The sequence below is a fragment of the Emydura macquarii genome, unplaced genomic scaffold (genome assembly GCF_026122565.2).
Source record: "Emydura macquarii macquarii isolate MOO-44397 ecotype Brisbane River unplaced genomic scaffold, CSIRO-AGI_Emac_v2 contig_2734, whole genome shotgun sequence".
Taxonomy (NCBI): domain Eukaryota; kingdom Metazoa; phylum Chordata; order Testudines; family Chelidae; genus Emydura; species Emydura macquarii.
In genome coordinates this window covers 2,522,338-2,546,933 of record NW_027132871.1, presented here as the reverse complement: position 1 = coordinate 2,546,933, position 24,596 = coordinate 2,522,338, and the positions used below count along the sequence as shown (strand labels likewise).

General features: G+C 41.8%; 1 long non-coding RNA gene across 1 annotated transcript in view; it reads left to right on the top strand.

The window, feature by feature from the left end:
- Positions 1-24,596, top strand: part of LOC137165026 (uncharacterized) — a 75,728-nt gene that overhangs the window by 7,067 nt on the left and 44,065 nt on the right. The gene's annotated exons all lie outside the window — the stretch shown is intronic.

Below are 24,596 nucleotides of genomic sequence, written 5' to 3'. Positions count from 1 at the left end.
GAAAAGCCACAACTGAGTTTAGAAAATATGCCTTACAGTGATAGAATCAAGGAGCTCAAGCCATATAGTTTAACAAGGAGAAGGTTAAGGGGTGATTTGTTAGTTTATAAGTATCTACAAGGGGAACAAATATTTATTAATGGGCTCTTCAGTCTAGCAGAGAAAGGCATAACATGATCCAATGGTTGGAGATTAAAACTAGACAAATTCAGAATGGAAATAAGGCATACATTTTTAAGTGAGAGTAGTTAACTATTGGAACAACTTTAACAAGGGTTGTGGTGGATTCTCCATAAATGGCAATTATTAAATCAAGATTGGACTTTTTTAAAGATCTGCTCTAGGAATTATTTTGGGGAAGTTCTCTGGATTGTGTTATTCAAGAGATCCGACTAAATGATAACAGTGGTCTCTTCTGGCCTTGGAATCTATGAATACTGTATGTATATTTCTCAACCTCATAATGTTGAGAAATCTTCAGTCCTGATGTTTGTTGGAGGCCCAGTACAATCTGAGTTGCTTGACCACTGTCCTACAGGCCTAGCATAGCTTCAGTTGCTTGCTTGGCTATTCTAACCCCCGTAGCATGACATCTTCCAGTTGGCAGAGACTGAATAACCTCATAGATGTCTCAGTTTCTGCATACCACGGCACATAAGACAAAATACAGATACTGTATGCTTGCAGCAGCACATAGATAATGGTGATGGGAATAACAAGTTATCCTTGAATGTCTGGGGGTATAATGTTTTATTGCCAAGGAGCATACTGTTACTCCGCACCTCCTATCACCAGATGTTGTTTTGACGACCCCAATTATTATGGTGAGAATGGAATGTAGTTAAGGGTGGAAACCCCATGTAGGTAATTAGCATATATGATAATGAGAGAGATAATTAGGTGAAGGTTGTTTATGGGAGGGTATAAGTAGTTGCCACTTAGACAAAGGGGGGGTGCTCCATCAACACCTGACTCCGCAGGAGGTGCTGCCGGTTGGACCAGAGGCCACTGACTCCCCAGCGGGGAGAAAGCCGTTTGAAGAAAGCCATTCCTGTATACAGCCTTCTGAATAACTGCTTAGCTCTCCAGGCTTAGTGAGTATGATATATTGTAGTTAATTTTAGACTTTGTATTTAACTAGTATATTTATAGAAAACCTTGCACATTAAACCTTATTGATCTGCAAATCGGGTACTGTGTATCACAGGTATCCACACTGATCACAAAGTGTCCAGAATCAACAATGTTAAAGGGGAAAAAAATGAGGTTGAAAAATGTAAGTTTAAATCCCTGCAATTTATTAAATCATTAACACATTACCCTGAAATAAGGTGTGTTTTCTAACAAGAAATCTTGTTTCCCAGAGATCCATGGTGGTCCTCTCAGTTGTGAAAGATGAAGAATCCTGCCTCTAGTGTTGTGTTTACTTTCGTTTATATGTTTGAAGATGCACTAGAATAATGTGGGACTGCAGGACTTGGAGTTAGACTCATTTTATTATGTATAAAATATTGAGATGTGCACTAATATATATGGTATAGGATAAAACACTGTAAGTCATTTCAGAGGACACATCACTTTCTTTGACAATTTAACTGCTTTGGGTTTTTTTACATGTATTTGCCTGGGGAGGAAGGCTCTTGCAGGAGGCCAGGAGGAAAATAGAGCCAGGGTAATTGGGTCTGTGCTTACTGGGAAGGGCCTTCTATGTTGGGACTATTCCCCAGGGGGGCATAAGGTTGATTTACATCCACTTTGCACTGGTAAAGCCAACATGAAATGGTCACCTGGCACCAATGAATCAAGCACAGGGAACGTAAACCAATGCAGCACCTCAGAATGTGGTGCAAAGTAGCATACACACACAGACATGCACATACAGACTTGAATGTGGTTTTTAAATATTATAAGATGTTATTTAGAGTAAGACCAAACATGGGAAATCTAGAAATTACTCATTGTCAGTGTGCAGTAGCCAGGGATAGTTTGGCTGTTTGAGACAATTGCTTTGATGCTCCTGTAGCTGCTTGAGTTGAAGATGATGGGACACAAGTCATGTAGTAAGGCTCCACTCAGGATCTCCATGGCCAACTGGGGAAGAGTCAGTCTCAGGCCAGGTCTATACTACAGACCTATATCGGCATAACTATGTCACCCAGACCTAGCCCCTCCTCCCCCGTAAAGACAGACCTATATCAACGGGAGAGTTCTCAGGAAGGTGGATTAACCAGATCTAATTATCATCTGTAAATCTATTTAATAATTCCAGGGAATATATTTATGGAGCAAACACTGAATATAGTAATCAAACTTCCATACAACACCAGTATAAGCATTTCACACTGAAGATTGCTATTTAGGACATGCATCACAGTCATGCCTGGAGAGACTTGTCTTAGTGCGCTGAGAATTATCTAAAGGGCATGGGGGGAAAGCCCAATAGAGCTTTTGAAAGTGGAAAGTGATCAATTCAGTAACATAGGAACAACAATTGAGTAACATTAGTTACGCCATTTTTATTTAGTACATGGCATTATCCACTAGTAGTACAGAAGAATAAGAAACTCTGCTTTGTAATATAATATTCAGTAGTTCCAGAATAGTGGAAATTCTATTGAAAGAGGCAAATTAAGAAGTAAATCAGCCATTGCCCAGGTTAATTTCTGTTACCTGATCACCAGTACCAGATGTCAAGGATAGAAGATAAGAGCATTTGACAAAGAGAACTCTTTAAATCCATCTAAATAGCACAATTTATCAGTCACTTTGATCATGGTTGGGATCCAAGCAGAGTTCATTGGTTTCATAAGATGTTTGGCTATAAAACCCATAGGGCCAACAAGCCTTCCAATTATCCTTCATTAGCCAAACTATTAGTCAAACCAGCCTTGCTGTAGTTCCATGAATCCAGTTGAGTTAACACCAGAGATGAGTTTGTTCCCATAATAACAGCAAAGTGACATTCTTTTCAGAGACACTCAGTATTGTTGCACTGAGGGGGGAAAATGCTTTGATCCCGAGACATGCTGTCATGCTGAGAATGGAAACAAATGTAGTATAAAAGTCAACTTCATACTTCTCCCGGAAATGGACTCTACCTTTTAGAGACATCAGTCAACCAAACTGACATTTTCACTTAACATTGTAAGAAAATCCAAGAGATTTTTCCTCCTGTCATCTAAGCAGGGTCATCAAATGTGTATTCGTTTGTAGATGTGGCAGAACAGAATTGCTGCCCAGCCTAAACCACTGTAAGATTTAAGCCCTTGAAGGTGTGAGGAGTGCTAGTTATCTTTTAAACACTGCTTCCTGTTATACAGGGTGAATTCCTAGGCACCTGTTTAGGCAGCTTTATAGTCCTGTAAAGGGGTCTACAAACCCCATAGTGAGCATAGCCGGTGGGGAGGAGAGGAAGTCTCTCCTGTTTGAAAGCAAACAGCTTGATCACAACCCCAGACAACTGCCAGAGCTGCCAATCATGAAGGCAGGCCCCCACAGCTGCAACCAATAGAGATAATAAGGCCTCTATAAATGGGAGAGTACAGAGAAGGAAAGGGAGACAGGAAGGCCTGGGATAGCAAAGGGGTGACAGCCCTGCACCAGACTGCTTCCAAGAAAAAAGCCAGGAGACAGCAAGCCCAAAAAGGGAAGGGCTGATAGATGTAATTGGAGGTGAGGATCCAGGAACTGACGTGACCAAGAGCGAACTAAGGAGGGTCAATCAGGAGAAGCTGAGACCACTTGAAAGACCATACTTAGGGCTAGTCTACACTTGAAACTTACAGTGGCACAGCTGTATTGGTACAGAGCGCTTGTGTAGCCATGCTATAATAAAGCCACCTAAACAAACAAAGCAAAGCCATAATAAAGCCACCTAAACAAACGGCCATAGCTATATCGGCGGAAGAGCATCTCCCGTCGACATAGCACTGTCCACACAAGCGCTTGTGCCAGCAAAATGTATGTCACTCAGAGGGGTGTTTTTTCACATTCTTGAGCAACAAAAGTTTTCCCAGTCTAAGTGCTAGTGTAGACAAGGCCTAAGAGACAGTGACAGGTCCCTACAGAGTCACACGAAGGGGATGTTTCAAAGGCTAGCATCTGGCCCACTGAAGGGCTCTGAATTACCTGTAAACTCTGAACAAAAATATCTAGGAGTCAATGTAGACAGCTCCCTCATAGTGGCTTAATGTGCAACCGTCATCTTTAACGTGTGTAAGGTGTGCTGGACTGTATTAGGAATGGGATAGAGAATAACATGGGACATCAAATATTCTACGTTCATTGCTCCATCTTCACTTTGAATGAGAAAGCAGCTGCACTTCCCCCTCACAGCTCATGCAAAGTCATTGTGAGTCTTTGCTGAACCTTCAGCTATTGCAGAAACAAAAGGCACAAGCAGTGACTGCTGAACCCTGGGTAATCACTTGTTGATTACAACTGAAGAGCTGCTGGTCTATCCTAACAACTTCAGAAAATAATTGCCAAGTTCTCCGCAAGCTGAAACTGACCTTGGAACAATTATGAAATGAATCATGCAATTATTGATACAGTTGTGTGTTCTGTAGGCACACCTATAGTATTGCAATCATTCACATCTGTAAACAACAAACTGCACTGGCATAATTGTCTGTGCTATTCTGAATATTGTGAATGCGACATGCTCCTATGGCAAGTACTCCTAAGGCTGGAGTAACCTCCATGGTGCCAGAGGCCCTCCCTCTTCTTTGAGTGTCTGACCCATGAAGCAGTAGATCCTAGCTTCAACTCCAGTCCAAAGTGCCCGCATACGCCACCCAAAAGAGCTGCTGTGCATGACTACACCAGGAGGCTCCATAGAGTTGAAGCTCCATGGCACAGAGGAGTTGCACCCAGTATCTCATACACAGTTGTGTATCATTGTTAGATGCTCTCTGTACTCACCAAGTGGGGAGAGGAAATTTGGGCCTAGGTCAATACTGTTCATGCGCCGAGACTGCAAGGAACAAACTGGGCCAATGAAGGGTCCCAGCTCTCTTTCTATATTTTCTCGTCTCCAGGAGCACGTGGCCAATTGACAGTTCTCTTGCTCCAAGCAGTATTGCTTCATATCAGCTTTTTTGCAGTCAAAGTTTGCTCTTGTTGACTGACGGGCTGCGCAGTGTTGCCAACCTTTATGATTTTATTGCAAGTCTTGCAATATTTGGTATGTGGTGTCTTGCATAAAGCCTGAGCACCTGGAGTCATATGATTAGGTGAGACTCAGTTTTTATTTAAAAAAGTAAGTTTCTAGTCTTCATGGCTGCAGAGGAAAACTTGAAACATGACCCGAGTGTAAACCTAAAGGCTCAAAAATAGTGAGGCACATAAAGAATCCAACAGGTTTGTTTTTTTTTAAATTCATCGTTTCTAAGCCAATTTCATTATTTTGGGGGCTAGATTTCTATTTTTTAAATGCTTGGGGCTGGCAGTACTGCATGCCTGAAAAAAAGCACAAAGAGGCAAAGTGTACTTGCTCAAAGATCAACATTTGCTCTGAAGCAAACTTTTGTTCTAACCACTAGATACTCTCTTCTTTCCATTTGTGATATGATGCCTTGGCTGACTCTTTCATTACTCGTACATCCAGTTTCCTCGACCTTCTTGTCTTTCAGCTTGGGATAAAGTTTATTGTTTACTGAGAAACATTAGAAGTATAGCTCAAAGATTGCATAGGACTGAACATAATTGATGTAGCAACTTTCAAACACTGCAGGTGGGGTAAAGTCAGGTTTACCACAAATAAGGGGAAAGGAACTGACAACATCTCTATTACTTCCACGGAGCTTCAAGGAGACTGTTGTGTGAAAAGGTCCATCTTCCAATGATGGTACCCCACTTGTAAAAATTTCACCACAACCTGAGGCAAGTGTTGGACTCTCTCTCCTTTTCTAACTCTCTGTAAAATTCCAGCTGGTTTTCAACTGAGGAACAAGCTACCTGACAGGTCAACAGAATAAAAACAAATATGAATGTTCTTGGTCTTGAGTCTGGTGTGTGATGGTTTATAAATCTAATGGTACATTTTTGTGTATGTACAGTAGCAAATAGCAAAGCAGGTCAGTCCATCACTACCTGTATTCCCTCTGTACACCAAGTGTGCAAGGATTTTTCACTATACCATTTGCAACATTCAGTAGATCCCCCCCCCCCCTTCCCTCTTTTATTTTAAAGCGATCACTTCCTCAATAACAGTGGAAAGTCATCTGCAGAGTGGGTTTGTTTTTAAAAATGTTTGGCATGGATTTAACTTCATAGTATCAAAAGCTGCACAAACAGCTAGTGTAAACAGGAACATTCTATTGTGCCAAGTGTAAGCAGTGGTCTGAATGAGTTCTCCCCTGCCATCTATTGATGAATTGAAGAAAAATACTTCTTCTGGAGCATATGGTATTTGCACAGACATGCCCACTTTGTCTATGTAATCAGCTGACCAGTGTGGCCTGCCAAAGTGATCAGTTTCAGTTGTTCTGAGTTAAGAATCACTTTGATCAGCAGACCAGCCTGCTCTGTAGCTTAGGCAAAGTAGGTGTGTCTATGCAAATACAGTCTGCTCCTGAGAATTCAGGGTCAGAGAGAATTCATTCAGACCTTACACAAGAATATTGGGCACAGATCCCATTTTGAAAACAGCCTAAACATGGATCCCAAAGTCACATGCATGTGCAACATGGAAAATGGATATTGTTTAATCTATTATGATGGGAATTCTAATGGAAGAAATAGTTAAGGCTGTCTAAGCATTCCCATTACAAAACCCTATTTTCAGACACTCAAGATAGTGTGGCTACAGGATCCAGCCTGAGATGACAGTAGAATCACTCTTGCCTATTTCATGCTCAGATACCAAGAAATGGAGACATTAAAAACCCCCCTCTCTCTCTCTCTGTATAGTACAGAAATCACCATTGCATCTCAGGCTCGCCCTCTACAAAGCGGTGAATTTTAGTCAGTCAGGAGGAGGGGTCTCTCTCTGGGAGAGGTAGCAGGGTTTTGTTTAATTTTTTTGGGGTGGGGAGTGGGCAACATAAAACAGGACCAGGCAGTTTTAGACTGCTTTAAATATTTTCTGGAACATGACATTAATCATGCCTTGCCTGAGAAATCATGACATTAATCATAGGAATGTTACTGTAAGCTTCATTGGTCTGTGTGCATGTCATCCTAGTTCTGAGGGGGGGCAGTGGGATCTTTGCCTGGCTCATTTAATTGGTTCTGTAGTGAGGTTCTGGTGAGGAGTTGTCTATCCACTGGTAGTGCCAAGCAATACCCATCCCATATGAAATATACTACTTCTTGTGTGAATACTTAAATGTGAGAGCTTAAAATTCCATTCATACAAAGTCTGGTGATATGGATACCTGCTCATGAATAAATAGCCCTTATTGGCGAAAGATAACTTAAAAAGATCTCAACATTTTAAAGTTGAATTATAAACTAAATCACACTCTCTCTCTCTAATATCCTGATTACCAATAAAGAGATGGTGTCACAGTTCTAGCAAAATCTGAGTTCTTCAGGTTGCTACTGAATTCTTAAGTAGCAGCAGTGGTGAAATGTGCTTCTTAATCATCTTCATTTGGCATGAAGGTTATGTTCTTTTCTTTTGAATGAATGGCTCACTTTCATTATCCAAACGTTTGCAACCACAATTACGTTGTTGCAATGCCTTCTGCAAAAGTTTAACCCATGTGGACATTTCCAGGCTCCAGCAGACTGTCCTGACCTGCTTATTAAATGGGGCTTTATAAAGAGAATATAACATGTTTCATGAACATCACTGGCTTCCTATGGATTTCTGAGTGATCTTTAAAGTGTTTGACCTTTACAGCTCTAAATGGTCGGCTGTAGTACTGCAGCAGATAAGTTATCTGAGATGCTCAAACTGACTGAAATGGGAAGAGCTTTATCAAAGCCAGAGTTTGTTGAGCTTCAGGGCATTCTGCAAAGTCTGCTTGTGTTCCCATACTTTTTTGGGAAGAGGGAAAGGGAGTCGTAGGAAGGAGAGGATGGCTGGGGCAGATTGAATGGGTCTGAGGAGGCTGGAGTTAAGAGTATTTGAACTGTGAAGAAGTAAGTTCAGGTCTTTCTTCTTTGGAGTAATGTGCACTGTTGGAAACAATGGTTACCTTGCTTGGGTGCCTTATTTAGGGTGTTTTTGTTTTGTTTTCCCCATGGGATATGAAACAACTGGTACAGAATTCTGATGCATTTGTTTACAAGTGGATTGTGTACGTTGTGTATCAAATTATTGATAAATGAGTCAAAGTTCCCTTGAAATCTTTGTGTGTCTTAAAGATGACTTTCAAGTAAAGAGTCCAGTCCTACAAAATTTCCTCAGGCAAAATTCTAAGTGGTGTCAAGAAAGCTGAAATAGTAGAAGCAGGGAGTTCTTTTCAAATGTGGATCTTCAAAGGCATTTATATAGTGGATGAACAGTTTTATGAAGTTCTTTTTGACTTCTGAAAGAACTTGTTATAGTAATTTTTAAAAGGTGCTTGAAAAGGACTAGATTGCATGGAAATATGCTTCATCTTACTTAAATGTATGCAATATTCAAGATGTGCAGATATGAATTTTGATTAGATTTTATCTTAAGTGCTTGAGACTTGCTGCTATCAAGATCACTCGTTGCTCTACTCTGAATGCTAGTGAAGGTAGGGTATGCATGTCTTTCCAACATTTGTATTAACCTGATCTATGATTGTCAAGTATTAGATAAATATTCTCTGTGGAAAAGAAGACATCAGAGGAATTAGCTGTCTTTCCAAGCAACCGTTAGATATTCCTAAGAGCTAAAGAGAGAATATTAAGGCACCGTAGACTCATGCATATCAAGCTCTGACCATGCAAATGAATTAGAATAGGAAAAATCTAGTCTTTTTGCCAGTTTGTTTTCCCATAGCAATGCACGTCTTCAAATATTTGGTGAGCGTCCAACCCTTATGGGGCTATATTCTATGCTTTGGCTCTGGTTTAGAAGAGCAAATGAGCACATGCTTGCATCCATCCCTATTCAAGAAGGGTATGAGCTTAAGTCCCCTTGATTTCAGTTGGACTTAGGTATATGCTTATGTACTTCCTGAATTGGGCTGATTTCCTGAATTGGGCACTTAATTTGCAAGTGTAGCAGGGTCTGAATGAGCCCTCCCCTGACAACCAGTGATGAGCTGGGGGGAAAAACTTCAGGGCCAGACTGTATTTACATGAACACATCTATTCTGCTTAGGTATTCAGCAGACAAACCTGTGTTCCCAATTTGTTGCCCAATTGTTGATCAATTTTGGTTGGTGTCAGGTTACAAATCACTTTAGTGTTGAGTGCAGGGGTAATGACATGTTGTTATCCTTATTGTATGAAGAAAGGGCAGGAGAACTGTGCTTAGCCTGCCTTGATGGAAGGGGGTCACCCAAAACTGGACTGCAATCACTAAGCAGGGGGTAGGGATGCCAAATCACAGTGAAAAGAGAGAGTTGGTGGGGGCAGGTGTTCCTACCTGGTGGGTGGGAGGGCTCTGCCTAGGGGTCCTAGATGCCATTGGACCCTCCTCTCTCCATTGTTTAAAAACAGAGCTGATTACTCTCAGTTGAGAGTCTTTTGTTTTTTTGTGCTTGCTAGAGCTGAAGTTGCTGATAACCAGGTCTAAGTGTTAAGCCTCAGAGAGTGAAAGAGACTGCATAGCCTGCCCTAGCAGTGAGGTTTCCCCCACTAACTGCTGAAATCGCTGACAGCTGGGTGGGACCTCAAAACGTGGCATCACAGAGGTGGCAGCAGAGAGGCAGGTGACAACAGAGAAAGTGACAATGGAGTGGAGTGAATGACTGTGCAGCGGTGGGAGGCAGCAATGCAGAATAAATGGCGGCTACTAGGAGCCAGTTGCAGCAGCGGCTGAGGCATCGCTCAGTGCCCACCGCCTTTAGGATGGGAGGTGAACTCACATGACCGCACCTCTGAAATCTGGGTCTTCATTGGCCCAGAACAGCAGCTATGAGTGTGGTGCGGTGGAGGGAGAGGTGAGTGGTGTGTTAAAAGTACATATGCTTGTTGGAATTTCACACTGCAAGATGAGAAACTGAGGTGAAGGACACTGTCCAGCGGATTCTGGGGTTGGTGTTTTGCTTATGATCGCATGTATTTTTAATATGGTTGTGGTGTTTTCCCAGGCTAATGCTTGCTTCCCTTTCCCTTGTAATAAAAGTTCTCATCCGTTATATAAAGATCTCAGTGCTTGTGAGTGGGGAGGTATTGCCGCTCAGCGGCATCCAGGGATTGTGTTAAATATTCCCAGATTACTGGGTGAGGGTCTTGAGCCAGTTCTGTTTTGTGCTGGTAAGAGGAACGCCTAGATCAGAACCTGGAGTGAAAGTGCAGAGCTGGTATTGGGGGTGGCAAGAAAGGTAATTGCCTTGTTGCAGTCAACTCAGGCTTCAGGGGTAAAGTAGTTTGGAAAGGTTAAGAACCACTGGCCTAGATAGTGAACCTGGCCCTTGTTGCAGTCAACTTCACCTGGCAGAAGGGTTACACAAACAAATCTCCATATCTCTGGGAAATCTGTGTGAGGATAAATTCTGATCCCATTGACACCAGCTTTACATTGAGCACTCAGAAACCTCTCCAACCTTTACTATTGCCTGAATGCAGTGAAGTATGTAATTGAAATACAGATTAAAAAATCAGTTTTAAAACACTTCCATTTTTGTTTCAAGCTTGCCTGCCCCATAAAACATGCATAATCTTTGAGAATAAATCGTTCAATGTGCACAGCTTTAATATAATTTTTCTATTAATCTGTGACAAGCCAGGAAATACAATTTTCAGTCATGCCCACCTTATGAAGTTTGTCATCTTTGACCATAATTGACGTGGGGACAAGCCACAATACTCCAAAAATTACCTCACTGTATTAAAGGCAGCTAATTAATTTGTACAATATTCTTGTTAGTGGTGTTTCATTAAGGCATGCTTTACAAATTTGAAATGTTAATTTTAGCAGAAGGGATCTAATGGATTTATTCTATTAACTTACACACATTTAATACGTTTTTAATTAGATACTACTATTAACAGGCATGTTACAGAAATTACAGTAGGCTGTATTAAATATTAAAGAGCTTGAACGTTATGGGTCATATGCTCTACTATACTCAATTGTGCTGATCATCAGGAAGGCAGCAGGGAGCTGTTTTTGACTTCCAGATTCTCTGTCCCAGCCCTGACACTAGTGTAAGTTAGAGCAATTTGAGGGCTTCTTTAATTCACACCAGCTGGCAACAGTCCCTAAGGGACAGTCTACCTGCTGAGCATAGATGGAGCACAGCATACTCTCATCCTTCTCCTCCACTGCCCATGCTGGTGGCTTGGTGGATCTACACCCTCAGTGGACTTGCCCTGCAAGGGGAGAAGATACCACAATCACGCTTAGACAGCAGAGATCGATAGCACCAAGTGTCCATAACCACATTGTATGACTTTATTCCAGGTATCTAAGAACTCCACATGATAATTACTAATGTGGTGCAGTTGGGTTAATTGCAGGCAAACATGTGACTGCTACCAGATTATGATTGGGCAGTGTTCCTTCCTAACCTCAAGTTCCATCTTCAGAGCTCATTGTGCAAGGACTTTTATCTCCAAGGCATGCCACATAACCAAAAAGAACCAGTGCTGATTTCAATCCCCTAAAGTCAGTTCTCAGTGCTACTTCTTTCAAGTCAACCATCTTCTATCGAGTAGTCACCAGTGGCAACTCATATGAAATGCCTCCAACCTCCTGCTGTCTTCTTTAAGCAACATCCATGTTTCAAGGGCAGTAGAGGTGTTCAAAAACGCCTTTATTTAACTGTGGAAAATTGTGAATGAAAAGTTTTCATTTGAAATTCTTTTAACTTTTTTTTATTTTTGTGAGAAAATTTCTAAAAGAGATGGAGTTTTAATTTCATTTTGATTTAAATAGACATTTTATTTTGATTCTCAGAAAAGTTGTCTAGTGTGTGCTGCAGTTCATGCCCCTATACTCTGAACTGCAGAGCCGGGTAGACAAGCCCTTGGACTCCAACAACGCAGATCCACCATGATGAAACCAAAGGAGTGAGGCACCTTTGATGATCTGGGCTTAAGTGTTTAACTTGTTTTTGCAAATTTTACCCTTTGTCACATTTACTTATCCAGATTATGCTGACATCCTTTCTATCAATTTGGCTTGATCATGCATGGGCTTGGCAATGTATGCACAGTCTTTATTAAAGATCCTGTAAACAGACCCAAGTACAAGATGGCAGTTTTGTAAAACTGTCCCTTCTGCATTGGTCCATAAAATTGGTGACCTTTGCCATTTTGAGCTATATGGCCCATGCCTCCCCATTGAGAATGCAGTCCCGGTTGTGCCCATATCTCTGTGTTGAGTTTTTGGTGGTTGCTAGGGAGCACTTATTATTGCTAAGGGGTTGCACATTAAAGAATTATGCCACAATGCCCTTTAGTAGCTGATATGACTAATTTATTGCCCCTGCCTCTTTGCTCTGGAATGTAAACAATTATTCACCACCCAGATCTGCAGTAAGACAACATTCCTTTCAATCTGTTGAAAACAAAACTAAAGATCAATTCTAGCGAAGAGTGCAATAGCGAGAGGAAATGAAACTGCCTCAGCCCCTGTGGCCTGTGTGGAGTGCAACAGGGGCATAGAGCACTCCTGCAGGGCAGTTGCAGAGTTTACAGAGTTTGAAGTGTGTAAATGTGGGGGTTTATTTTACTAAAAATGCCTTCTGGGTCCTGCAATGAGGTTTCAGACTGACGGAATCTGTACAAAACTAGAACTGTTAACCCATCCACAAGAATCCCGTGTGCTTTTCAGCTCTTTTCTGAAATATTTATTGAAATAGAGATTAAAGAACTGATCACTGAGGGCCAGAATGATATTTGCTCATGGTGTTTTTGCAGGAATTAAGGGTATGATACACCCCCTTACTGTCCTGAGCAGATTTCCCAGATCACCTGTCACAGCATGGGGGACAGGAGGCACGGCATATGGTTGGGGAATGGGTACCCATTTTGTAGGCTTTGCGGAAAGGTGGGGTTGCCAGAGACCAAAGTACTTACAGAGTTATTTTTGATGGGATTCACTGTAGAAAGAAAAAGAACCATAAATCTTGCTGGATTTTTCCCCCTCTTTGACAAATTGTACTCTAATTAAGCAAGAAGATGCAGATGGTTTCATTTGGAAAAATGCTGTGTATTTACAATTAAATGAGAAATTATGTTTGTTTCTAATTTGGTACAAATGTTTTTCCTGCAATTCAGTTCATTTTCTGGATTGTAAGTCTTGATTATTTGTTGTGAAGAGTTTCTTAAATATGCCGAATGGTCTGCTATGCAAGTGGATGTGGTGAGAGTAACTGGTGGATTTTGGAAGCTTAAGTATAATTAGGTCTGAATGTCAGTTACACTACAGTATATCATGAAGTATAGCTTACAAGGATGTATCTTTTAGGTTGTCGTGCTGTCTGGAGTGGTTCACGACCCTGAGTACTTACCTCAGGGCAGACTGTCAAAAACAGGGCAGACACTCCAAGACACCCCAAGCTGGTGGTGTGTTCTATAATTAGATTTCACCAAATCAGTAACAAATGTGAACTCCTGGATCACTATACCAGTCTTACCATGGAGTCACCAACAGTCCCTTTCGACTCTGCAGTCTATTTTGCCACTCAGACAAACTGGACTTAGTGATAATTGGTCACTTACATCCAAAGAAAAAAATCACAAAATATTCAGGTTGCTTCCAGTCCCAAGAGACCAGCCACTTACCCCAGATCAACTGGTACCCTAGATCTTACACCAAAGACCATGCCTATAGCTAATCTTGTAATGAAATATCTAAAGGTTTATTAACTAGGAAAAATAAATGAGAGTTATTTACAGGTTAAAGCAAGGAAGCATATAACACAAATGAGTTGCAGTCTAAATCCTAAGAGAGACAGAGTTGAAGTGATCTGTCAAATCAAGATGTCTCTCAAGGCAAACTGTGAGGGATCTCTCACTTCAGTTTAGAGTCTCTGGCACTGTGAGTGTTCAAACAGCAAAGAGGTGACAAATTTTCTCATGACCCAGTTTTATCTTTCACATTGGCTTTCCAGTCCATGAGATGAGCTCCCTTGCACGTAGGTGGGATAGAGCCATTCACCAATCCTTTGTTCTGTGATGTTTCTTAATGGTTCATTTAATCTTGATAGGCCTCCTGAATGGCCGGGGGTGCGACTCCCCACACCTGGGTTCACAAGTTCAGAGCAAACATTTTTAAAGTTAGAAAGCAAAACTTACATATTTCCTTGGATCATGTACTACATACATGACAAGTGAGATTACTGCATGCAGCACTTTACAAGCATTTCATAGAGCCTACACATTAACATACATTCTTATAAGACTAATGCCTAGTTTGCACAAAACTAACATAGAGGTGAGCTGGTCTGGTCTCCGGTTATGAGTCTGTCAATTCTTAGCTAATGCTTAAAGCTTTGGCCAGAGCTGGCACATGGTTTACCAGCATCACAGAGGTAGATTAGAAAAGCATGAAGGAGGATGCTTGGATTGTGAGCGTGTGTAAGCCTGGCATAGACTCTGTGGCATAGACTGTATTTTAATTGTCTTTGTGTACAGTACATAGTACAGTGGGGCTACAATGCTTAACTGGGGCCTCCAGGTACTAATGAAATACAGATTTGATAATACAGTGTTAGACTTAGTTTGCAGCATTAGTATGAATTGATGTATGGACTGAACCACCTTTAGAGGATCAAAATGCTCAATTCTCCAGAATCTAAAGTGCTATACCTATGCACGATGGTGGTTTAATTCCATGAGAGAGTATTAGTGACACAGTCACTAGATTCCCCCAGTCTTGCCGTATCATTCAAATTCAGTGCTCCCCATTTTACCTTCTGTTGCTTTCAACACCCTCTTGACCATCCATTCATCTTCTCTTCATGTTGCAACTATCTCCTTTCGCTCTTCTTTGCTGCTAGAGATGCTCCCATCACTGATCAAAAGTCTCCTATTTACTTTTCGAGGGGCTGTGACCTTCTGCTCTAATGGAAGCATCAGCTCTTGACCTCTGGAAGCATCTTGTCTTCACTTATAATGGCCTCCCCTTACCACTCTAGTTAGTCTTCATTTGATGTCACTGTAACAAAATGAATGCTTGTGTTGCCTGGCTAAGTATCATTATACATGGGGTGATAGTGCATCTGTGAATTATATCTGTGACAGTGCATCTGTGAATTTTATTTGAGTTTAACACTTGCAACATGTTTTACATGGCAGTCCAAGTATCATATTCTGCTTATACTTGCAAGATTATTACTGTAATACTGCACCTTAAATACCTGAGTGAAGCTAGCAACTGAGGAGCTTCTTCGTCAATAAAGAAAAATGCTATTTCCGCTCCACTAGTTAACCCAGAAATTGAGTCAGTCACTCTAGGAAGAGTTTTTCCTATATTGGCATTGGAAGATACAGCTTCAGAATCCTCTAGTATTTTTCCACTGATACTTCTGGAACTCTCAGAAGTCCATTTGCTCATCATTTTACCAGAAAAGCTAACGTTATTGCTTTTGAAGATAAGTTCTTTACTTTGAGTACCCTGTTAGCAGCAGCAGCATGGAACATATCTCTGTGATAAGCTCTGTGGAAGAGAGCCATCTTCTGGTTTGTCCATATATTGGGGAAATATTACTTCTTATGTATGGCAAGGGAACATTGATGGCAAATTTACACAAGCCACCACATGAATTATTGATGACTGAATTAAAAAAATATTGGAATGCTCCCCAGGGGTACCCAGGGCCTTTCTCCACCACCTGCCCTGGAATAGAAACAGCCTTGTCTGTGCCTACTGTAGCTAAGCTCCCTGAAACCACCAGCCTCTGGCAGCACAAGCACTACCTTCCAGGCCTCGCTCTCTCTGTACAGGTAACAACAGGCACACACTAACCCCAAGTCCTTGCAGCATTCTCAGCCCCTTATCTACTGAACACCTGCAGAATTACCAGGCCTGCTGTTCCCAAAGGAACAGTACACACCAGCCTGCAAGCATCACCACTGTGCTTAGCACACAGCACTTAGAAATATCTATAGTGAGAACAAGAATAAGTTTATTATCAAAAACAGAGATTCTTGTAATAATGAGTAACAATATCAGAAACAAATAGTAATATATAAAACAAAATCATAATGTGCTTTCTAGAGACTAAACTTAACAGGTTAACCTCCTGTCTAAAGAAGTTTCTGTCCCAAAGTTCTCTCCTGCATTTTCAACCAAGCCTGGTTGAGACCCCTTTTTCAAGAAGGAAAGTTGTTTATTTACTTCCTAATGGAAAGGTGACAGAAAATCTTCTTTGTCCCCTAAGTATGGTAGAGCACCTCCAAACAGGGTTTTCCCTCCCCTCACTGTCCTGCTCCAGCCCCCACTGTTTTTCTCTTCCTGTTAGTTTCTTTCTTTGCAGTTCCCACAATCCTCCATTTGCATTCAGTTCAGACTGATGAGTGGTGACCCACTGTGAATTATACAGTACTTAAATTACCTCTAAGCAGCCAGATAAACATTTCTTGTCTGACAGAAAACCTATTTTTCATCTTTGCTGATGACCTAGGCCCAGACTCTAAGAACATATTTTCAGTATATATACATTTAACTCCTTACATAGGATCTGTATAGACATTTCACCAGGATATTGATGACCAGAGTGACACAGGCTTTTATTAGAGACCTCACATGACACTGTATTGGTGAGTTAGAAAGTAAATAGCAGAGTCAGGAGATTCCTGTAACCCCTATTCAGCCTCCCCCGCCCATGCCCCTTGCCAGTTGGCACCATGATTCTTGGGTCACAAATATATCGCTCAGTTGGTTTCCTTTGTGTGCTAACATGTCGGTTTTGTTGATGCACTGTGGGACTGATGCAAGATTCTATTTGATTTAGAGAGAAGTGTTGTGGTAATATTGAACAAGCCTAACAAACTACCGCAGGTACAACACCTGCAAAGATGGTGCCTTCTGCAGTTATACAACAGCTGCAGGTGCCTAGGGTAGCTTTCACATAACCTACCAGCCCACAAGCATTCTGAAATGCCTGAAGCACCGACGGATTTATCCCACCCGCAGGTAAGAAGCTTCTGGAAGACCAGGTTTTTGGAACTTCTTTTTGTTTGAGAGTATTTTGAATGCTATTGACTCCATTTCCATCCCCACGTAGTCCCCTTACTCTTCAGTATTGGCTCACATGTGAGCCCTCTTGCAAGCCCATTCAAGGATTAAGAAGACATAAGGAGCCAACTACTGACCCTAGGAACAACACATCACTATGTGAAGCTGCTCCAGGAACAACGTAATAGTAGTTTTTCAATATCATTCTTCACCTTCTACCGCCGCTACTGCTCTTGTAACCACACCAGCTGCTCAGACCCAGTTCAACTGGCTTCTATCACATATCCCACAATGCACAGCAAGAAAAATCCCAGAATGTACACAGCTCAGCAATGAAGCAAAGGATTATGGGATATCCACCAAAACTGCCACATGCTCACATGCTTCACAATGCAAATTGAAACAGGGCATAGCTGCCCTGTGTGCACACTCTTACTACAGCTTACATACTGCACACCAGCTAGTGCATGTCAACTCAGTGCAGACTGAAAGCCCTTACTCTTCTGCACAGACTACCCATATCTCTGAAGCCTAGATGGGAAGGACAGCAGCCACTGCCAAGTAGCTATTTCCAGCTGTTGTGTAGATGGGAGGAGAACAAGTGGGCAAGGGTTGGGTGAACAGAAATTTGGTTTCAACCTACCTGCTCAGTGCATCAGGCCACATTCCCCAGAGCTGGTGCAAAAGTGAAATAATCTTTAGAAGATCAATTCAACAACTGTAGCTGCAACTGCGACTGAGCAGTTCTTTTCAGGATCCCCTCTACTCACCTTGAATGGAGAAGGGGCTAGAAAAGGTGCCCTTAACATAGGCTGTCTCAACCCCCCACTCCCCAGCTGGTCCAGCAGGATCACTCTACCTATGGTCAGAACATACAAAACAAAGTAATGAAGTAACAAAGTAAAGAAGAATGGAATGTTCGCACTCTCATGCATTCTCCAAATAGTGACTGTCTTGGAAGAAGAAGTGCCATAATAGCTAGAGAACATGCAAGATATGAGATCGATATTGCTGTCCTAACTGAGACCAGTTGGGCAGGTAAGGGCCAATTGAAAGAAGATGGAGATGGCTGTACCTTTTTTGGAAAGGAAAGCTATCTGAAGAGAAGCGTATTCACGGGGTTGGTTTTGCCCTCAAGAACAAGATTACTAGCCATCTTGTATAATTCCCTATGGGTATTAACAAATGCCTTATGACTCTGTGTCTTAAGCTTAGTAACAACCAGCATGTCACGATCATCAGTGTGTATGCTCTCACACTTGAAGATGATGAAGACAACAAGGAGCAGTTCTATTGTTCTCTTGATGCAATTCTCACTGCCACAGCCAAGGAAGACAAGCTTATCCTCATGGGTGACTTCAGTGCAAGAGTTGAGAAACATCCCGAACTCTGGAGAGGCACCACTGGGAAAGAAGAAGGGGGGAAGTTAACTCTAACAGCACTCTTCTCAGTAAATGTGTGGAACATGATTTGCTTACCACAGATACCATCTTTAGATAGAGGGACAAATATAAAACCACTTGGAAACACCCATGTTCCGAACACTGGCATCTTCTTGACTATATCATCGGTAGAGCCCATGATCATACTGATGTCCATATTACATGAGCCATGGGAGGTACAGATGACTGCTGGACAGACCATCGTTTATTCAGATCAATCATGAACATGCAGCTTGCACCACAACACCATAAACAACCAAACAAAATTTGGAAGAGATTTAATATCAAGGCACTTCAAAATCACACTAGTCATGAAACTCTTCAGCAACACCTCATTGAAAGGCTCTCTGACCTACCTAACAACATCAATGACATCTAAACACATTGGGAGGATTTCAAGACCATTATTCAGAAGGCATGTGCTGAATTGATTGGATATTACACTTACTGCCATCAAGAGTGGTTTGATGAGAATAATGAGGAAATCCCAGCATTTATTCATCAGAAGAGAAGTGCATTTGGCATTTGGCAAAATGAACCTGCTAACCAACAAAAATGAGACTTATCATCGCTTAAAGATGTAGTTCAAAGGAGGCTGCCATGACATCAAGAATCAGTGGAGGCAAGCAAAAGCCATGGAGATCCAGAGTTTCATAGATCAACATGACATGAGATGCTTTTTCAAGCAACAAAAGCCATCTACAGGCTAAGTTCAAATGATACAATCCCTTTGCGATCCCAGGACAGCTCCATTCTTCTTAAGGACAATGTAGCCTTCAAGCAACATTGGAAGGAGCATTTCAAGACTCTATTGAACCATGAATCTAAAGTCTCAGCTGTCACCGTTGAGTCCATTTCTCATCATTCAGTAATAGAACCTCTTGCCAACCCCCCATTTTCTGAGAAAGTTTGGCATTTCATCATTCAGACTAGAAACAACAAGGCTCCAGGCCCAGATGGCATCCCCATGAAGGTCTTCAAAGCTGGTGGAATAGCACTAGTGCAAAAACTTCATCAACTTCTTGAGAGAATTTGGGTTAATGAGGAAATTCCACCTGCCCTAAAGAATGCCAATATTGTGACCATTTTAAGGAAAGAGGACGAGTCAATGTGCAGGAATTATCAAGGTATTGCCCTCCTTTCCATTGACAGGAAGATCCTTGCTTGCATCCTTTTGAACTGTCTCCTCCGTCTTGCCGAAAATGTCCTTCCGGAATCCCAATGTGGTTTTAGACAATCTTAAGGCACCACCAACATGACTTTTGTTGCACAACAGATCCAAGAGAAGTGTGGAAAACAACACCAGCCATTGTTTATGGCATTTATTGACCTAATTAAGGCCTTTGATTCCATCAATTGTGAAGTGTTATGGAAGATGCTGTCTAAGTGTGGTTGTCCACTGAGGTTTATTTGTGTTCTCAGGCTACTTCATGATGAAAGGACTGTCACCATCCTCTGTAATAGGTTACAGACAGACCTGTTCACCATCCATAGTGGTGTTAAGTAGGGCTTTTCAATCTGTGGCGTCTTCATTCTAAAACTAAGATCTCCAGGACTGTTATTACTGACCTTCAGTTCACTGATGACTGTACTATCCTTGCACACACTGAGGCTGACTTGCAATCCACCCTAGATCTCTTCTCAGGTGCCTACCATACCCTCAGACTCACCCTCAATACTGGGAAGACTAAAGTGCTCCACCAGCCTGCACCAGCACAAGTTGCCCTTCTTCTCCCACAAATTGTCATTGGTGGTAAACCCCTGGAAAATGTTGAGCATTTCCCTTACTTTGGGAGCCAGTCTTGATGTGGAGATTGAATATAGGATCTGTTGTGCCAGCATATCCTTTGGAAAGTTGCTCCAGCGTGTCTTTATAGACAAAGATCTGCAGATGGAATCTAAGATCCTGGTCTACAATGCAGCAGTCATTCCAACTCTTTTCTATGAGTGCGAGACATGGGTGACATATCGAAGCCATCTTAAGCGTCTGGAGTGGTACCAACAGCGCTGCTTTAGGAAGATTTTCCATACCAGATGAGAAAACCGTCACACAATGCCAGCATTCTCTCTGCAGCTAACATCACCAGGATTATGAAACATCAGCTTTGCTGGTTTGGTGATTATGTGCATATGGCTGATACAGGTCTTCTGAAGCAAGTCCTCTTTTCTCAACTTAGTCATGGTAAGAGGACCTCCGGAGACAGAGGAAACTCTATAAGGACACCCTGAAAGTATATCTTAAGAAGGGAGGCACTGACCCCACAAATTGGGAAGGGCTGGTTGGCAATACACTGCAATGGTGTCACATCATTCATCAAGACTCAGCCCGTTTTGAAGAGAATCGTATTGCTCAAGAGGCTGAGAAATGGCAGAGGAGGAAGGAAAGTGCACAGCATCCCAGCAGTTGTGCTCTCTCCAAGCAACCACCTGTCACATATGTAGAAAAATCTGTAGAGCACGAATTTGATTCCTCAGTCATCTAAAGTCTCATGAGTGACTTTCCCCCTGGCAGATATCATCCTCGTATCGAAGGATAGCAGACAACGAAATAATCTTTGCTGGCAAAAAGGCTGCCACAGATTATTCACCCATACCACCACCAGAGCAAGGGGGAAGCATCAGATTATGACTCTCAGAGTCACAGTTAGGTTCCTGCCCTGTTCCTGAGCCAGTTCAGCCATACACTGACCCTTACTTGGAAAGTTACAATCCAGCCTTCCATGAGGGTCAATCTTCTCCCCCTGTTGTTCCCAGACAGTGGCTGTTGTTGCTCCTCTGGAATAAATAATGTCTGTGTATTGGACAAGACACAGCTCACTGCCCTGTGTGATATGATGTGCCCGCCAAGAGCATTTTTACCAACATTTTAAGCTTAAAAGTACATTTCCACATAGCTATAACAGCCCTCAGCTTCTAGAAGGTTGTGTGCACATTCTGAAGGATTTTTAGATTATTTTGCATATGAACAAATACCAGGGTCTCAAAACTAATGCTGTTATAGGCTATTCTTGCTATCCTCACATATCTTCTCAGTGTAAGGTAGCAGCATATTCCTACACTGCAGGACCTTCATATTTCCTTCTGTTATACAAGAAGTCAGGGCTATATTCAACAAAGGGACCTAGGTGCCTAACTGCCTCTTTGAAGCATATGTCCAGCATTTAGACCCCACTGACATTCACAAACCCACCCACTCAGCTGCCACCTAGTCACCCTCGTGGATTAAATTTTTGCCAATGAAGTTCCTTAGGCACCTAAGTTGCCATCAGTGGGCATGCACAAAACTATCTACGTCTTGACATCACCCAGTAGGTTGGCGCCCTCACTCACACCGAAATCTGGCAAGATTCTCAAACTAAGCATTACCCTGCTTACCTCAGCTGATCCAGTAGGTGTGCTCTGAGAAAACCTCTCTGCACAAAAGACAGCCCAGGGCAGGTGTGGTTACCATCATACACAACAGACCAGAACACTCAAGTTTGACTCTCCACTTTGCCAGAGGTGGAGCAGGGACTTGTACCCCAGACAGCTGCATCCTTGGTGAGTGCCCTCACCAGCCACCTAGGAGGTATTCTGAAATATGCCTTTCCTCGTGAGGGTGCTCACTTTTGTTTGACCAATTAAATATTGGTGCAGGGATTTGCGCCTGACTCTCTTACAGCCAATGAGTGGCCTAAGCACTGGGCTATAAAGTCACCCTCCCACTTTCTCTCTCTGGCCCAATGAATATTTAAGATCATTCCTGTTCCATTTTCTTGAATGTTCACTGAATTCTTTCTCTGGGTGTCAGAACAGATTTATCATATTCTCTCATCCCTATTTTTCTAAGCACCTTCCAGATGTCTTAACAGCTAGGACCCAAACCTACTCCTATCAAAATCAATGGTTCAACTCCCATTGATTTAAATAAAGCACCATCTGAATTCATTCATGGAGTATACCAAGAATTCAACACCATCTGCAATCCAGCTCAAAACCTCAACGTCAACGTTGTATTACAAGTAAAATTTCATTGGGTTTATGGTTTTAGAACATGTCTGGCACAGCCCTATGCACATGCCTCATGTCCTTTTATTCCACTGAGAATGCTGTGGAATGACTTAGAAGTCTGACATATTTCAGAGAGTAAGTTATTGGTACCCATTAATATTTATGCAGGAGGTGGCACTTTATAGCATAGGGCATCTTGCATAGTCATGTACAACTGTATACAGTAGATGCCAAATGGATGCTGCTAGCCATTTATAGTAGTATTTTACAATTGCTTTGCACAGTTGTGAATGACTACACATAGAGCAAGGTGGTGAAGAATCAGTCCCAAGGAATCTATAAGCTAGGGAACACAAGAAGTGCAACTGACTGCAGTGAGTTGATTTGTGTTAGCAAGAACTTGCAAGATCAGGCCCTAATTTTTCAAAACATAATGCACTGAACAATAATTCAGATGCAAGAAAGTACGGAGACAGTACAGCAAAAGTGTGTGTGTGTGTTTAAGAAAGGCTTTGTAAGAGAGGAAGGTTTGATGGTGCTGGAAAGTGCAAACCTGAGTGGAGGGTGTCAAAAAGATGGAGTCAGAGGAGGGGAACCCAAGGCAGCAGTGGTAGATAGTGAGTTCAAGAAGTTTGCATGTGAAAGGAGATAGTTGGAGGTTTAGAGATATGGTAATATATTCCAAGCAGTACAGAAGCATGACAGACTGCACAAAACCGGTTCTGGGAGAATGGCTCAGTTAGAAGGGCAGAGTTTGCTTACATTTTCTCCTACTCTCCTGCCTCCCCAGTATTCCTCAGCTCTTGAATTTTGTACATATGTTCACAGATTTCTCTGAAGATAAAAAGCAAATTAAAATATCTGCTATTTTGTTTTTAGGTTCAGTGGTTGAGAATTAATTAGTGGATTGAGGGTTATAATAAAGAGAACCAAATTTTCTTGTGCTTATTTGATGACTGTAGTTTTGCTTCCATTTTTTGTAAAATTACCTAAATGGCAATGCTGGGTGTAATATAAATTTTCAAATACATAGAGATTGCAAGCTAAAGTAGTGAATAAACTCACAAAAGTCAAGGTAAATCTGAAGTTTATCCTTAAATATGAAAAACAAGATGGAAACAAAAGACATTGAGCTAAAGAGACATTGTCAGTCATTAAAAATTTGTCAGTCATTGAAAATTTGAGTAGGAAAGGAGCAGCAGATGAGATACAGTAGATAAAGGTGAAGATATTACATAATTTGCAGAGATTTGGAAGGAGCTTGTATTCTTACAGCACAAGAGTATCTGCCACATCAGTAAACAGTCAAAGGGGCATCTATTAAAATAGATAAAAATATTGAAGAACAAAAGCCAAATACCCAGATAGAACAGCTCAAGGTGGAGACAGGGTATAGCTTGGGTGCTGCCAGGGTCAGAATTACACTAATTTGTGTTTACTTTCTATAAACTATACCTGGAGAAGAGGAAATGCCATATTTTTAAAATATTTTTTACTTACATATAGTCTAAACTACGGATATATTCTCAAGCCACAAATGATGTGGGCCAGCTCCTTGGCTGGTATAAATTGGCACTCTATTGCAGTGAGGATCAGCTACACAGGTAATATGGTGAAGCACATGTGCACAGAATTCCTCATTCTGCTAGTGGCAAGTCTGGGCAATGTTTTATATCCTGGGTGTTTTTAACAACAAACACACACCTTACCTTCCACCATGATTATTTATTGAGGCCTTCCCTAGCCACAGCTCAAATTTGCAATGTGCTGGGCACCCACACTGAAGATTAAATCCCACAGCATCCTTTCTTTCTTTGTTAGAGATACTTCTATTGAACTCAGGGCCCCCACATGGAGGGGGTGGAGAAGATACACTTTACTGGGTCCCAGAGGCCCTGGGGGCCTGGCCCAGGCTGCAAACCCCATTATGGGAGGGGGCCCGT